Raw genomic sequence first — 17,179 nt, forward strand, 5'->3', positions numbered from 1 at the left:
CAGATTAGCTAGTATTTTGGCAGGACTTTGTGCTGCTTTTTCTTAGCCAATCAACTTGTATGTGAGCGTTCAGTAACTTTCTTGCTTTATAATCTCAAAGTTCAGAAGTCATCAGGCTGTTGCTTGAGAATAATAAGAGATCCTATCCCCGCAACATCTATGAGCGTATACAGTGAAAACTCTTCAACAGGCTAACAGAAAGTTCTGCAATGAAAATTCAAAACTACTTGAGAAACTTTGAGGTTTCATGTGACAAGAAGTACTTAAATATATACATCTTCCTGAAATTGCAAAAAATATTATACTTTTCTACTCTTTCTTTACCGAGTTGCTTTTATGACCCACCCCCTCTGCTATGTCGATTAATATTGTGAGATGTTAGATAAGACAGTCACACAATTATTGTACAGTTACATGATACAGAAAGGTCCAGGATATGAAATGCCTAAAAGGTGATAAAAGGTGTCAAGTGAGTATAAACTTAAAAAGATTTTTGGGCTCTGCTTAGAAGATTTTCTTCCCCCCCATGTTACTAAGTTGTAGCATCTTTGCCAGCTTTTAGTAGAAACCTAGTCTCATCACTGCTTCTGATATTAATTAAAAAAGAATAAGTTTGCATTAAAAATAACTTGTGTTCATTTATGCTGTGGGTTTATGATATTTCAGTGCCAAGAGGAAGTTAGGCCATTTCAGGCTTATGCCTGCCTCAATCTTGGAAGTGTTTGGCTTTAACACCATGGTGCAACTCTGTTTTTTGGGAAGTCAATTCTGATCCACATGTGTGACAGTTACACTCAAGCCTGCAAAGAGAAATCCAAACATCTCATCAAAATTTATGTTTCTTTATATGGACTGTGGCCCTGAAGAGCAGAAACTTGGAAGTGTAACGGAAGCAAACACACCTTAGCTCTCATCAGCTTTTGTTTTCAGGACTGCTACACCACTTGATGCTATAGGGAAATTTTTTTTGTGTTGGAGGAGCTACATTTTCTTTGTAAAAACTTCTTTAGCTCTTTTAAATAATATTGGATTTGAGCCACCAGATATCTTGCGACTGAAGAATAAGGTTTGGTTTAGCGTTTGATGGAAGTCAGGATGAGGAGCAGGGAGTTGTTGCGTCACGGTTGTGTGAACGTGGCCATGATGCTCAGCAGAGCAGCGTTTGAACTCCTGCAGATAATGCTGTTCCTGTTATCTGCACAAGAGATGTAAAATGTGTCTCATTGGGACCGTGTCATTTCTGGCCAGTTGGCAAAAAGACCATTCTCGTGATGGAGAGGATGGAAAGAGCTACTCTGGGACGCTGAGGGAGACTCTGGCAGCAGTGGCAGTTCAGGAATACGCCTGATGCAGTATCAGCACAGACATTGATTTTTGAAGTGTTACCATCTAAGCTATCTGCACAAACCCTTCTGTCTGGTATACAAAAAATAAATTATCCAATATGGCCCAACCAGAGAAGTGCTTATATATCCAGCAGCCAGGAAATTGAAAAAAACTTGATCTAGTCTAATTTTTTTTTGTTGTTTCCTGCGGTTTTATTGTGTGTTACCAGCCCTAATATTTACATACTTTTGAATGAGCTTTTCTCTTTTTGGAAGATGCTGCTTTGTTCATATGTCTTGCTGAACAGGTTCTTCCACTTTTTTTTTTCTAATAGCCAAACAGCTTATTTTCTCAAAGGAGCTGGAGAAAAAAGGAAGATTACAGGAAACAGCAAAGGGGAATATCTAAGAATAGAATTGTTTTTCGCTGAGGATATGCTAAGACTCAATCTAAACTTGCATCTACCCTTCCAAATATCCTTGGGCTCTATAAGAGCTTTGTAAAACTTCTTGCATATCAGATTACATGTTTGTGGATGCTTTATTGGAATAGCAGATGCGTTTACAGTTGGTATTTTTAAATGCAAAGGTGCTTCTATGAAAGTGCTCGTAAGAACAAAGTTGTACTTCCCGATAAAACCCCAAATAATTAACAGTGCAAGTCAGTGGACTCGCCTGTGTTGATCTTTAAAAACAGTGCTGATGCATGCTTTCCAGCTCTATGTCTCTGGAAACTCTGATGTATTCTTTTTCTGTGAAGTAAGGAAGATTTCACAGTTAAGTTCCCTGCCTTTCTTCTGGGGTGGGGGAATAATGGAGTTGACATGTTTTTCTGGAGGTACGGCCTGTGTCTGTCCCGTGGTGACATCAGCTGACCTTTTTTCCCATGGGTGTTTGATTTCCTCTAATAATACTTTAGGAACTAGCTTGAGATTGCCTTTTTTTTTCCCCCCTTCTTTTTTTCTTTTAATAATGTGATCCCCGAAGAATTTTTCATCAGCCCTAATTTGCAGGTTTTATTGTTCTATATTGAATATCCAGCTACTCTTAAATTTAAGTTTTTTTTTTTTTTTTTAAAGAAAGCGGGCAGAACTTTAGGACTTCCCCCCGCTCTTTGAAATCTGTTCTCCCTGCAATGAAATAAAACCTATTTGCACGTTGATGAATAGTGGATTGAAAGCCTGTCGAGTTGTGCAATGGGATCCATAAATAGCATTAGTGTCTGGTTTACTTCGGTAAGGAGAGTGTCCCATTGTGGCAGTGGCGCGAAAGGAGCCCTGCACTCACTTGCTGTAAAGTTTCCCTGTCTGGGCAATGTTCACCAGCACGACACTTTAAAAGAAACATGATACAGAGTATGTAGCTTAAATATTTGAAGTATAGAACCCCTTAAAAGCTCAAGCAAGTATAGACTTTTATAGAAATGGGTTGCATAGACTTTTTTTTTTCCTCCTCCCCTCAAAATGGGCTCAGCAAGAACTCTGTAGATCACAAAGCTGGTGTTAAAAAGTGCTTTCCCCCCTGTCCTTTAATATCCTATCTCTTGCTGCTGGGAGCACATCGGGACAGGCTGGAGAAGGTAGGGGAACGTGGTCTGAGCGTATAATGCGCCAGTGTTTTCGGGTGGACGGGACAGTGCTTTGAGTAGCTGTTCAGGTTGCCAAACTGGATCTGGCAGCTCATTCTCAAACCTGTTGGGTCTCAGGGTTGAGGTTTGGACGAACGCCTCAGAAATGCACCCTCCCAACAGTCTTTACGTTTGGAGCCAAGAGCACCAGGTTCAGTCCCGGGAACGTTTGATTTGTGGAACAGTTATTGAAGGAGAAGCTCTATCCTCTGTGCTAGATAAGAAATCTGTTTATGCTGGAAAAGAGAAGGAAAACGTTCAGGTAGTGACATCATCCTTATTCAGCCAGTTCTTTGTGCGAGCGTGCCGAGGCTCCTGGGTTGCGAGGCAGCTCGGGATGCCATGCCAGAGCGCTCCTGCCGCTCTGATCTTCTCTCCTGATCCAGCTCCCTTTCCCGACGACTCACAAACGGTCTGTAGCAGCTTGTCAGGCTGCTACGTGCAGAGCTCCTGGTCCAGGAGTTCAGAGGCCGCAGGAGTGGCGGAGTTCACCGTTCCCGACATCTGAGAAGGGTGTGGGGAGCTGAACTGCCATCTTGCAAAATGGTAAAAGTAGATCATTGGCTCAAGGCCCTGCTGAGAGCAAAGGAGGATTTTGATTTCTGATTTCCTGATTAGAGGACAGTGGGCAAATTTAGCCAAGGCGAAATTTAAGAACTGGAATAAAAAATTTGTTTTGTTTTTCTTTGCCCCCTTAGCGAATGCTGTAGTGAAATGCTCCCTTGCTGCTCATTTTCCTTTTTAGACTACTTGTGGCATGATTATTACTAGATGTGGAGAAATGTAAATAACACCAAGGTAGTGAACTCTCGCATTCCAGCCTCCTTGGCAGTATCCTTGAATAGAAACATCTGCCTGTGGTCCCTCTCTAGCTCTCTGCGCTTCTGCAGCTGCGTGGTGTAAGCACTGCTCTGTGCAGGACGTTGCATCCTATGTAATCCTAGAAACTCTCTCTCACCTTTGCATGCGTAAAGCAACCACAATTGAGGAAAATGTAGAGGCTAAAAAGTGAAATTAAAGTGATTTTTTAATTTTATATATATATATATATATTTTTTTTTTCCTCTCTCTCCTTTATGAGAGTTTTAGTACAAGTCACTAAAATATCTGATGTTCCAGGGCCAGTCTGAAGGCAGAGGCCTTCACCCATGTGGGAATGAAGAGTGAAATGAAGTACCTGACTTTAAGACCTAACGCATAAGAGAGCTAATCTCTTGCTCTTGACAGACTCTGGCTCTTTTCCCAGTCTGTGTGTCTCACTTGAATTTCACTCTCAAATCAGAACCCCTCACTTGGCCCTGATGTGGCAAATGTATAAATATTACTTGTCCCTCGTATTCATATTATATAAATAGGCTTTGGCGGGGTGTAAACTTAACTTGAAAGGATGTGTTCATTTACAAGCTTGTCGACCTGTGATAAGAATTGAATTGCTTTTACATGAAACCTCGTCTTAAACAGGAGTGGGAGAGAGAAGGAAATTACATGAAAGGGCAGAAGTAAGCGTGGAAAGAAGGGTAGGAAACCACCATGATTAATTCATTTAGTGCTTTTTTTCTTGAGTCTGAGTGGGAGATTTTAGTAGCTTTTTACTAAATGAGCATTTAAAAATAATCCAAGCAAGCCATGCAGATAATACAGGAAATACGTAATGAACGTTTAATGATTGGGGGAGATAGGAACCTGAGGTCCAGAGCCTCGGGCTCGCTGCGCGATGTTAATGCTGCTTGTGCTGAAATTGGTAAGTTTTGTGTACCAGTAGCACTAGCGATTTTGACTCTTTAATGCAGAATTTGTTGTGCTTCACTTGCTCCAGATTTTCTCTTAATTTTAAGCAAGACTTTAAAATCTTTTTGTTTTAAGCAAAAAGTTATAAATTTTGTCACACTAGCAAAAATAGGAATTGGAAAGTTTTCTTAACAAATTATTTTCTCTTTTTTACTTATCTCTTCTTCTACTTGCCATTTTAATCATGAATTGGGAAAAAGGGAGGGGGGAGGGTTCTTGTGTTCCTTTCTAAGGACATTTTCCTCTTTTCTCCTCTCTCCTCCTATATTTTTTCTGTGAGACAGAAATATCAGATTTTAAAACAGGTCAAAAACCTTTCTAGCTTCTTTTTAAAGCAAAACTGCAAGGTCAGGTTTTGTTGGGTTAGGAGTTTTTCTTGGGAAGTTAAAACAATTGGTTGTGATGCATTTATAAAAATGCTTTTGTCTGTTTTTAAGAATTTTCATTGGCTTTTCTTCTCTGTCAATAAGTGAAATATTATTTGTCTAAGGGAGACTTTAATTATGCTAGGCAGAGAATAATTTTGCATGCAATGAAGGTATAGCTAGTTCTGAGAAAAAAGTGTGTTATTCTTAACACAAATTAGATACTCAGAATTAACTAAGGTTAAAGTTACAATAGAGACAGGCTAGTAGGAGTTTCACTGTGCTTAGAAATTTGACTGAAAACCTATATCAGAGCCTGAAGTTAAATTTGAGCTGCCATTTCGGTTGAAGTGTAAAATGTCTTGTCTCAACTGGAATAAACTAATTCAGAATTCTAACTAATTTCTTTTTCATTTGATAGATTGACAAAGAATTATGCTAATGATTTTGTTTTCCCCTCTGAGTCATTTTTAAAAACTAATGCAAAGAATTATTGCATAACCAAGGAAGGGGCTGCTTCTGGTCTCTCTCTAGTGTCTCGTCTCTCTTCATGATTTCTAGCACTGTAAATAATTGCTCAAGGCAAAGATACACCAATGTTTTTAACGCACAGGAAGTCTACAAATAGCCGTGTTATTTTACCGTAGTTACACTTCCAGTGATGCAGGTGTGAGTCTTGTGCTTCAAATAGATAAATTTGTAAAAACAAGTGAATAAGGAGATGGAGGATAGATTTGAAGGAGTCCACAGTGGCAAAGTTAAATTCAAGAGTTTATTTAAAAAAAAAAAAAAAAAGATTTCAGAAGGTGTATTGCTGATGGCACTGCTTCTCTGGCTTGGCTTTGTAACAGCAAAACAAACCGGTATAAACCCCCATTTCCTTGCACATGCCAGGATACCTTCACTAGGTATTTTAGCCAGTTTTGTTGGTATTAGGTTGAGGTCTTCTATTTCTGCTCAGGTAGGTCTCCTGCTGTTGCCTCTAGGCTAAGTATTAATCGTTGATGTGGTATTTCTGGCTTCTTCCTCATGCTTCTCAGCCCCAAACTTCTCCTTAGCTCTTGCGATGCAGAAATCCTTTTCTTTGCTGTGTTGGCGAACAGAAGAGCTACGTTTTCCGATTGAGTGACTGATTAGGTGACACCCCACATCTGCTCTAGACAGTGAGAGTGTTAAAACACTTCATTAATGCTTAAGTTGAGCTCTCAGGATGAAATGGTTGAAGGAAATGAAATACTGTCATTAAATTAACGTTGTCAGAAATGCCTGAAAGCAGCTATATTGGGAGCCTGACTCATCCTGCCCTTGCTCTGGGAGCACTGCTGCATGTAGGGATGGGGCCCTGGTTTTTGTCGTTCCATGACCTTGTCTCACTGGGCCGACAGCTTATTTGGGAACAGACTGATGCAGTACAGAGAATATGGAAACAGGGATGTTTTTGTAGGTGATGTCCATAACCGAAATTCTCTTGGAGTAGTTATTTTTGAGAGGAAACCTTGGCTCATGTTAACTGGGATGAAGTATCAAGAGCACCCAGTGATGTGAAAGAAAAAAGAATGGAAAGAAAGGAAGCAGGTTGCGAGGGCGTGTGTGCACAAGCCAGCGGAGCACCACCCATTGGGTTACCTCTTCAAAGTCCCCCACGTTTCCTTCTTCTAGAAGGCTCTGAGTTTGGGGGGGAAAAATGGTATATATGCAGCGAGCATGCATAGAGAGATGCATAGCTGTATAATATGCTTTGTATGAATATTTAAAATTGAATGATGCATGCTGATGTCTTCTGTTGACTTTAGCTTGGAAGCCTTGGGAGGAAACAAAATGCTGCAGACGATCTGCTCGTGTGCCAGCCCATACAGGATAGCATAACCTTGCTTAGGGCTGTTCTTGAACACTTTGCTCAACTTTGGATGTTCTTGAAGGAATCACTTCTTTTAGCATGAAAAGAATACTTATAAATACTTGTAATATAAATACTTATAATATTTAGACAGAAGTGGTGCTGTCTTTCCAAAAAAGATAAACTGTAAATATTACAGGTATACATTTAATCCAGTGGAATTATGAATCAACTTGTGATACTGTGTCCACGTGCATTTAGGACTGTAGTTATGAATGACTAGCACTGTGAGACACAGTGATAACTTCAGTACTGTCTTTTTGTTATAAGTACAGCGTCTTCTGTGCTATTGTTCAAAGGCTCCTTTGGAAGCATGATTTAACAGAGGAGCTGAGTGAATATTCAAAAACTTTTTATCAAGTACTTGTTTAAATTCTTAAATGAGCTCATCATAACCTTTTTATGCACCTCTCCTGTATGTGTCATACAAATATTAGAATAATTGAGTTTTACTAGCACAAATGTTTCTGTGAAGCAAATTTTTAGAGCTTGATGTATGACTGTTTATGGAAAGGAGAATGTTAAAATCTCACACACAAGTATCTATGCCAGAAACTCATGCTCGCTCACTTAGGAAAAGGGTGGGGGACGGGACCATCAGCCTCATTCGAGCGATCCTAGCTAAGCTCATTTGTCAGATTGACTTGTATGCAACTTAAAAATTGAATGCATATATTCTAAGAAACTTCAAATGTATCTGTTTTTCAAGCCATTCCACAGAGTAGCAGAACTTTTTAAAAATACTTGCTTTTTTTCTGATAAGCACTATTTCTGATTTTTTTTTTTTTTCTCCTCTCCCCCTCTTTACATGCGAGGAAGCAGCAAATTTGAGATTCATCTGCTTAGCATCACCAAATAACTTAACACAGGGATGCAGAACAGAGCAAGGTCATACTTATCTTACAGGTTAGGGTCCAACTTTGGTTTTGAAGTTCCAGCGCAATCTGGAGGGAGAGTCTTGGAGAGAGGTGATTTGGGTGGCTTTAGTGTGGCTACTCACATGCGCTTGTGTTTGCAGATTTGCTGGCAAAAGTTCATTAGTGTTAAGTCACTTTTGAGTACTGAAAATCTTTGCAGGACTTTTATTTAACTTTTAACAAAGTGAACTTGCACGTCTGGAGAGCCAATGTTCAATCAGCTTTTGCTTCTACAGAGAAATCAAAGACCAAAATCTTGGACTGTTTATTCTGTGTGTGCACCAGAAACCATCCTTGTGCATTCTTCAGTGGCCTTGTAGCCTTTCTGGCATTAATAAGCATACATTACAGTTTCACTTGGGGGAAAGAGCTGGAAAATCCTTACTGTTTCAAAGCATCAAAAGCTTGAGAAGTCTTGGCTGAATCCGTTGGATTTCCTTTTTGATTTTTAAATTTCTTCTCTGTGACTTTTAAGTTTTGCTGAAAACTTCTTAAATGGACTATGTGACCCTAGGGCTGTGGAGATGCCCGTTGTTGTGCTGAATTACAGCTGCTGCTAGAGCTGAGCCTCGTGCTCCTCGCAATGCATGCAGAAATCTGAAATTGCAGACTTGCGTGGTAAAGCAGATTCTTGGAGTGACAGAGAAACTACTATTGCAAGCTTTCATTTCCCTCAGTTGCAGCTATTCCAAACATAACAACTTGAACAGTAGTGTAGGCATTAAGTGTTTCTACATCCATATCCAGGCCTATAAAGTAGTCGAGCAAGGACAGCGTGGTCTTTTAGGAGTAGAAAGTTGTTTTGTTTGTTTGGTTTTCACAGTGGCATCACAACAAACCACCTTGGGTTTGAAGAAGACAGACAGGGAAATGCTAGAGCACACTAAGCCTGTTCTTTTAACTTTTCTGAAACTGTCACAGGCATGAAGTAATATTTTAATTGATGCAAAATTGGTTGCATCCAGGTAGGTGACAGTGGGCATTGCTCTGCTGCTGTGATTTGTGTAGTGTTTCAACCTGGAAAGGAAACTGCTCGGATTCAGTCTGACTTCCTATAACATCAGCTATAGCATCTGGTGCAGCTGATTCTTTATCAAGCTGAAAACAGTTGGCTAAGGAACCCCTAGTCCATCTCATTTCCTTAGATGCAAAGAATAGCAGTGGTTTGTCAGCTGTAACTAGCCAGTGCTGGCTCTTCCGACTTGAAAACAAACTGGAAAGTTTGGGTGCCCTTTCTTCTCTTGTTTGTATTTAAATATTGGTGCGACAAGGGTTGTTTTGTGACAGGAAAGACCCAACGATCTTACAAAACGTGCAGAACAAGCAGGCTGTGTCTTGTTACGATATTCCTACCCTACGAAACTCCCTTTGGTGCGTTTTGATAAACTTGGCCTTATTAATAGTGCTAAGCTGCAAGTAAAGTAATATGTAGAACTGCTTATGTGTTGTATATTTGTAACAGTATATTGGGCTCTTCAGCCATTGTGTTGCAAAGCGTGTGTGAAGAGAGGTAAGCGATATTAATCTCATTTACTGTCTGGGGAGTCTGAGACTTGACAGCTTTTTCTGAAACATCCCCTAAATCTGAGTACTTGCCAATGAAGCCCTTGTACTTTATGGCTGTAGTTGGTGAATGCAACACGCGATATCTCCAGTACAGCACAAAGTGAAAATGAACGCTCAAGTTTGCCTTAAGTGATGTGCCTAAAGAGATATAGGTTGGTAGCAGAATAGAAAGGGAGCATAGTCTCCTGGTTCCCTAATTTTGTGCTTCATCTACTGAGAAGAAGTTATGTGACCACTAAGTGAACTTGAGTGTCTGTACGTTTCGTGCTATAAGTTGTAAGGTCAGTTAATAACGTGAAGATAGAAAGGGATCAAAACGAGCTCTAGATCTTGTTGTATCTCTTTGCTTTTTGGCTGCATAGCGCAAGTTGATGGAAGGGAGTGGAAACAGAAAGTGTTGGTGGACATAAGCGTCCCTGGACTGGGATATCTTGAAGGAGAGTATAGGTGCCTCCAAGACACATCTTGAATGCACTAACATAGTGCAATGCATTTGGTGTACTGCAAAGCAAGAGGTGATCTGTCAAACTTGGCAGCATTGTCTATATGTGCATGAGTAGATATACAGTCTCACTGCCTCTTTGATACTAACTTCACCCTTCACTTGGGGTCCTGTGGGCCATCTCTCTTGGGTCTTTGTGCCATTGCAGCCATGGTTTTTCCCTCTTGCTGCCTGTTAGAGATTAGCACTCCATTCCTATCTGATACAAACTGGTATCTTAAGAAATGCATCACCTTGAGTTTTAAGAAATGTCCCTGCCCATATAATGAAGTGTATTTAAACACATTCCATTATTTTTGCTTGCATGAATCTAGTTTAATGCTGTGGGGGGGGTGTGGGGGGGGAAGAGATAACCCAACATATATTTTGAATGGATAGAGTAATGATTAGGTAGAGCTGACCTGGTTTCTTTTAAGGCTGCATGTTGTTTCCCTGTTGTGGGTTTTTTTGATTCTTATTTTTTTGGCCAGTTGTTTTGGAGAAGAATAGGCTGGGAGGAGGGAAGGAAGAGGCAGGTTTTACCCTTGCATCCATCATTGTTAGCTGTAACTTTTAGTAGAGGTTTGCTTCCTTGACTTGATCTTTGCAAAACTGGAGAAATGTGTTTTCATTTGTATTTTCATCTTGTTACGTTTTAAAACTATTTTAACTATACCAGATTGTTTGAACATTAATGAGGGGAAATGTTTTTTGGAGTTTTGATAGAGTTTCCAGACAGCTTTTCACTAGCCAAGCGCTATACCAGGCTTTCCGCAGTGGGTTTCTGCTTGGTTTGCACTGAGAATATGCAAAGCAACTGTTTGAAATTGCTGACACATGTTAAGTAACGTGGAAATCACCATCTTGCTCCACTGAAGTCTGAATGCTTGTGTCTGCAGTAGAAATAGGATCTGACCCCCCCCTCCCCCCCCAAAATTATACCTGAACTGTGTTAACCTGGAGAACATCTACTAGACGGTGTCCTCTCTCTGACTCTGGCTAGTTTGACCTTTTTGTTACGGGTATTTTTAGACTTTTAGCTTGCTCAGTCTCTTAAAAATACCCTATTCTACCTGTTTCATGTATTTTTAAATGAGTCAACCAAATGCGTGTACTTGGCAATGCTAACTAAAGCAGAGTCTCAGTTCCTCACTTGAACGGCAGGAGAGGTAATGCCTAGCTCTAACAGTAATGCTATTGGTATAACACTTGTTAATGAGAAATCCATCGTCTTCCACCTCTCTCCTCCAAACCTCCACTTCTAAACTTTGGAGCAGCTGTAATCAGCCAGTATAAGTTCCCTTCCTCCCCTCACGAGTAAATCCAACTACCTTATCTTCTATATCGGAAAGTCTTCCTTGGTTTTAACGGCCTCTCTAGGAGCACATATAAAAGGGGCTTTCACTAGCAAGCAGGAAGCAGAATGAATAGAGGAACTTTTGATAATGCCCCGTCTGTCTGAAAGGAGGATCAGCCTAACTAAATTGTACCAGATTGGTGAATGATAGTGCTTCAGCCAGGGCCAGAATTACAAGTTTTTAATCTTGGAACAAGCAAAGACTTCTTCCTCTTAAATAGCGATCAACTCCCTCTTTGATTTTTTTTCAGCCTACAGTCATCCATATTCAGTTAGTTTGAGGGGTGTGTTTTTTTTGGTCTGCATTCACGGGCCTTAACAAGGCCTGAGTGAATTTTCTTGATAGTTGTTTTGGTAGATTTGCTAGTGGCCACGCACTCTTATCATTTCTGCCTGTTACTGCCCTGTGCTTTTTAAAGCTGTGTGATTTTTATGCCCATAATAATCTTGAATATTGCAGCTTTCTTCAGATGGATAAGTGTTGTGGTACTTTATGGGATTTTTCAGTTAGGCCTGGGATTGTTTGGATGTTTTTTAACAAGCAACTCTTCTGGTTCCAGCTGCCTTCAACCTGACTAGAGCAGGTGACTCTTCCGTGCTTCCCACCCCACAGTTTGTTCCACTCTTTCTGATAACCCAGCAGCGCTCAACAAGCGCGACAAATGACTAAACGTCTAAATGGGGCAGCCTAGCTAATTGCTTTAGGCCTGACTTGTCCACTGGATTTTACTGGTTTTATTCCAGTCCAGTGCGATTGACACTTGTGGATGCACTGATATAACACTGGCAACACCAGTGGAAAATCTGTCCTTGTGCTTCTGGTATGTTTGCTTCCTGAGCAGCACCTTCCTGTCACTTACTCTTCTGTCTGAAATGCAAAGTGATGGAGTGAAGGTGTGGTTTTGTTTTGTTTGTTTGTTTTTTAACCATTGACTTTTCCTGTTCCCAAGAAATAAGTGAACAAAAGGTTTAAAATCCAATTTACTAAAATCTTTGTACTTCTCTGTATTTTTCAGGTTTTTTTCCCTTGGATTTTAGTATTGGAAAACTCTCTAATGACAGCTTTGCTTAGGTAAGTGGAGCAAGACTTTTTTTTGTGGGTCGTCTTTAGAATCAGTTCCCCGTCTGACTTCTGCGTGTTGTGTTGTAACTGCGAGCTGCCAGCCAGCTGCACGGCATGTGCTGTGGTTAAGGCTCGAAGATGTAGTAAACAAAAGTAGGAGTAATGTCTGTAGTATGACTTAAGGACTTCAGTTTAATCAAATGAAGTAGACATAGTGCGGTATACTGAAAGATATCTTTAATCTGCGTATTACTGCACAATTTTATACGTTTATAAGAGGCTATTTTGCCTGAGAGTTGCTCTGTAGGTTTTTGAAAGTAAACAGTTTTTGTTGGTTTCACTTAATGTCATTTCGTTAGGAAAATCAAGCCTTAGTATTTCGAAGCCTGTAAATACAGTCACTCGTCCTCCAACCCTATCTCTCCCCCCTTTCCTTTTTCCGTTCAGCAGTTCTAGGTAGGATCTTTTGACATTAAGGACAAATCATAGGAAGCTGGAAAGATTTGTGGCTTTTTTTGCTCCAAAAGCTGGAAAAACTTGAAGCAATTTAACATCCCTCCCTGTCCCCCAGTCTCCCCAAACCCATTTACGACTCTAAAATGCTACGTTTTTGCATCACATTCAAGCTGATCTTGGGCAAACAGAGTTTTTGAGGGTGGATTGCAAACATGTGGGGTTATACTGGTCTTGTTGATTTCAGGATAACAGAAACTTCACAGACTTTGCAAACTTTGTTCCTGTGCTGTTAAGCACCAAAGGGGCTTTCTCCTAAGCTGAAGTCCAGCCCCGCAGTAGGCAGAAGGGCTAACAGTATGGCGTTACCCAAACGCACTGTGTTTTCCATTTTCTGTGATGGAGAGAAGGTTTGGCTGACGCTTGCTGCAAGGCAACAAGTTCACCTACAGATACGCTGCTTATGTGGTGTTTTAACTGCATGTGGTGACTGCAGTATCCACATGAGTATTTAATATCCTAGAGTCTATGCTAACAACTCTAGAAGTGTTGTTGCCCTTCTGTTTTTATTTATTTGGTGACGTGTCTGTGAAAGGATCTTCTTTTCTCTCTCTCTTTTTTTTTTTTTTTTTTTTGGTGTGTCTGGGTCTCTAGGGTCTCTAGCCGTACCCATCCTCTGTCCCTTTTGATCTCCTTCCAGTGGATGGTCAGCCTGTAAGCTTTTGGCCTGTTTTTCCATTGGGATCGTGGCCCTCAGTGAAGGGAAATCCAAATCAAATCCTGAAACTAAAAGTCTCCTTTGCTCCAGTCTGCTTCTCCGTGGCGTTTCTTTCTCTGCAGAGACCTCCAGGAGAGTGACCCCTTTGGAGTGACAGAGGTCTTTAGCCTTAAAATCTAATTTTAGTAGAATACAAAGCACCAGAGAGGGTCTTCAGTTCCCTTCAGTTTTCCTCTCAGGTAGTTTGTGTGAGTTTATCTGTTTTGCCAAATGGCTGGACTCAAACTCTCTTGTGTAATTTGTGTAATGTGGCTTTTGCCCTTTCCAGAAGTGCACACATCCTAGGTTTTTTTTTTTTTTTTTTTTTTTTCCCCCCTCCAGACTGTGGTGTACTGCACCCGGGATTGACTCTGTAGCCCTGCTATGTGGTCTGCCTGGTGGTTTGATAAACTGCAGGCAGTAAAGGTCTAAGACACACAGCTGGAGCTGGATATGCTGGAAGCCTTTGCACATGTCTTATTCAGAGCAGGTATCTCGACAGAGGTACTTGTAGGGTGCATGTCTGCAGCTGGCTTGTTTCTTCACGTGCTTTTTGCACCTTTGAGGTGATCCTGGGAGAAAGGGAATGGCGAGAAGGAAACCATGTCAAAAAGCTCATTTACTAAAAGGGCAGCTACTTGTTTCAGTGTCTCGTGCCGAGAGCAAGCCAGCGCCTTGTCCGGGGGTGCGCGTATCGTAGAATATGACTTTTCACAGCAACCCTGATGTTCGAACTACAGTTGTGTGGCTCATATCCTAGTCAGAACAGGAGCGGATGTAATGGTGCCTGGCTTTTCTCCTTCTTTGGGAAGGGATTTATGAAGGAAGATCTCTGGTTTCAAATTTCTTGTGCTAATGCTGCTGCTGCCTGTTGTTCCGGGGTGGGTGATCAAGACATGCATTGTTGTAGGGAAGTAAGGCGTGCTTGTCCGTCGCAGCGTGCTCGCTCTGCAAGCGCTGGCTGCTCCCCGACGTCCTCCTCGGCTGTTTGTGGCCCTCTGCTACGCCGTTGAAGCAGGGCCTGATTTCCAGCCTGCGGGCTATATCGATACTGCAGCCTGGCCTGAGAGGGGAAAGCGCCGTGCAAACCAGTGAAGTATTTAGGCAGCCGTTCTAAAGCTAGCAGAGCTTTTTAACTTTGTATATTAGACACATCTATGAATTTATGCAGACCTAGCTAATAAATAACCCAGGGAATGGTAGTTAAGCGGAAAGGACGTAATTAATTTTGTCTTGTGCTCTGCTTTAAAGTTGGATCCAGACTAGTAATGCTTTATACTAGAAAGGTAAACACTGTCATTATTCAACAACGAAATGCGCACAAGGCTGACGTTGTTTTCCTCCTTTTGATTTAATCATTTTTTTGCAGCAGATTTAATATCTTAGATGGTCCTTGTTTGGTGCAGTGGAAGCCTGATAAAGCCCTACCCTTTCTGAAGGGTCATTACTCCTTTATTTTAATTCAGTTTTGTATTAATGCTGCTTTGCTGACACAGAGCATGTGCAGTTCGAGAAGGTGCTTACTGTGTTTGCTGCGGTTGGGGTGCCTGGCCACAATTCCTGCGATATAGTTTGGAGGGAGAGTATTTCTGTTTCATCAGGTGATCTCTTTTAAACTCCCCATGTCGCCACGTTGACCCAGGTCAAATACACATGCCAGGTAAAAAGAAAAAATCCGTTTTGTGGAGAGGCTATTGGAAAGCCGATGTGGATTGCTGTTAATTTGCACCTTGTTTTTATTTCCTCTACCAGAGCGCAGGGGAAAGGTCTGACTTTAGCAAATGTAACTTTACATGGCCCTTTAAGCTTGACATACTTTTCAGTGTGGGTTTTTTCTTTTCTTTTTTCAAGTGCAGATGTCATGGTAAAAATTATATAAAGCAAGGTGGTTAACTTTTTGGCTTTTGATCGTGGCTGATAATAGGGAAAAATGGTAAACTGGTTTCAGTTTGAAGCTTTCCTAGCCTCCCCCCCTTAACTACTCATAATGCAGCCCCTTCCTACTCCTTTCCCACACTTCCAATCTTTTCTTGATTATATCATTAGATAAACACACACACAAGGCCTGTATATTCCTATTTCTGTCCTGTCCATGCTCCAGACAACCCAATCTGAATATCAGAAAATCACTTGAGTTTGCCTAAACCAAGACGCGTATCTAGAGCGTGTCAGTGTTGTGCAACCCTTGAACGCCTCTTCCTGGGGAGTTTTCTTACGAGTTTTGCAGCCCTGGCTCTTCCAGTGGAAGTCCTCAGTGGAAAGCGCTCATGGAGACACCAGTGGAATATCTGATGTAGCTCGGCAGCCGCCTCTTAAAATAAGTGGTGGAAGGATGCCTGCTACTCTTAGAAATATTTTCTTTGGAAGGCTAGCATCATCTCAGTGTATCTTTGGCTCTCTGTGTCTCCTTAGCAAACTATACCACTGATTACTCCTTTTTTTCAGCTGTTCCCAGCATGGTCAATTTAAATGTTCCTGGTAAAAAAAACAAAACATCAGGGTAAACTATTTCTATGCCTCCCCTTTAGTGTCTGCTTCTTTTGATTCCAGAAAGCTTACAAAACTCTCAGGAATGCTAGGAAGATGGGAGTCCTTCCTTGGGATGGATCCAAAAGATGTTGCATGTGCTCAAATTGCACAAGCTCTTTCCTCATAATATGAAATTTGAGGGATGGGGAAGTATCTGATAGAAAACTGTTCACCCTTAGTGGGTGGCATGAAGCACATTAACGAGAGGGGCTATTGTTCTATGGTTAATGCATTGTTTATTTTGCAGCCAGTGATCTTTTTATTTTGCTGAGACAGATGGAGGGATTCCCAGTTCCACAAGCATAACCCTGGGAGAGATTAGTTGGTTTTAGGTTTCACCACTTGGACGATGAGGTTAGCCTGAGACAGAAATGCATCCCAGTGTATGGAAATGGTCTTGGCCCAGATCTTGTCTAGCAATGTAAAGCCTGAGAAAGGACCAAGAGGTCAGCTTCAGCTTCTTAAGGAATGTACTGTGTGCTCATTCTGTGGCATGTCTGGATTGCAGAGTTTTGGTTGTTTATTATTATTTTAAAGAAAAAAAGTCGGGTTACAAACTCGCATGTTATTTTTTAATGTGTTAATTGCAGTGCGTTCTACAAGTTATGTATTTATCATCAATATTTCAGGGCCATTGATATAAAGAACCCTAAGAGAAATTTTTTTCATAAATGAAAGGCAAAGAGCGTCTCTCACACATGCCTCTTCTGCCTCTAGCACCTTGTCCCTCTCTGTAGTAGGAAGATAGGTAGAAGGTAGGGGAAATATCCTGAAAATCTGAAGATGCCAGGTCTTTTTTTCTTCTTCCTCACCGATAGCAATCTTAATGAAGTAATTATTGTGCAATTCTCCCTGTATCTATTACAGAAATAAGCTGCTCTGTTCGCGTCAGAGCTGAATATGACCGACTGCCATTTTTGATGGTATATAGAAAACTGAACCTCTGAAACAAGCTAAAATGAACAGAAACTTGTTTCCTCTTTGCTCACATAGGCACTTATTCACTTCCCCATCTGCTTTGACTTTGAAGATTGCTGAGGTTCTTCCTCTGTCT

General features: G+C 41.1%; 1 protein-coding gene across 10 annotated transcripts in view; it reads left to right on the forward strand.

Moving 5' to 3' along the window:
• AKAP13 (A-kinase anchoring protein 13) overlaps positions 1-17,179 on the forward strand; it is a 237,025-nt gene that overhangs the window by 9,551 nt on the left and 210,295 nt on the right. For 7 of the 10 annotated variants that reach the window (XM_068957951.1, XM_068957954.1, XM_068957945.1 and 4 more), the window contains exon 2: positions 12,340-12,395. The exons of 2 other annotated variants lie outside the window; for them this stretch is intronic. The gene's annotated coding sequence lies outside the window, so the exon portion shown is untranslated. Of the gene's footprint in view, positions 1-4,608; positions 4,694-12,339; positions 12,396-17,179 lie in introns of those variants that run through there. One more of the 10 variants, XM_068957946.1, reaches the window with a different exon arrangement.

This window comes from Struthio camelus, chromosome 12, assembly GCF_040807025.1.
Source record: "Struthio camelus isolate bStrCam1 chromosome 12, bStrCam1.hap1, whole genome shotgun sequence".
Lineage (NCBI taxonomy): Eukaryota > Metazoa > Chordata > Aves > Struthioniformes > Struthionidae > Struthio > Struthio camelus.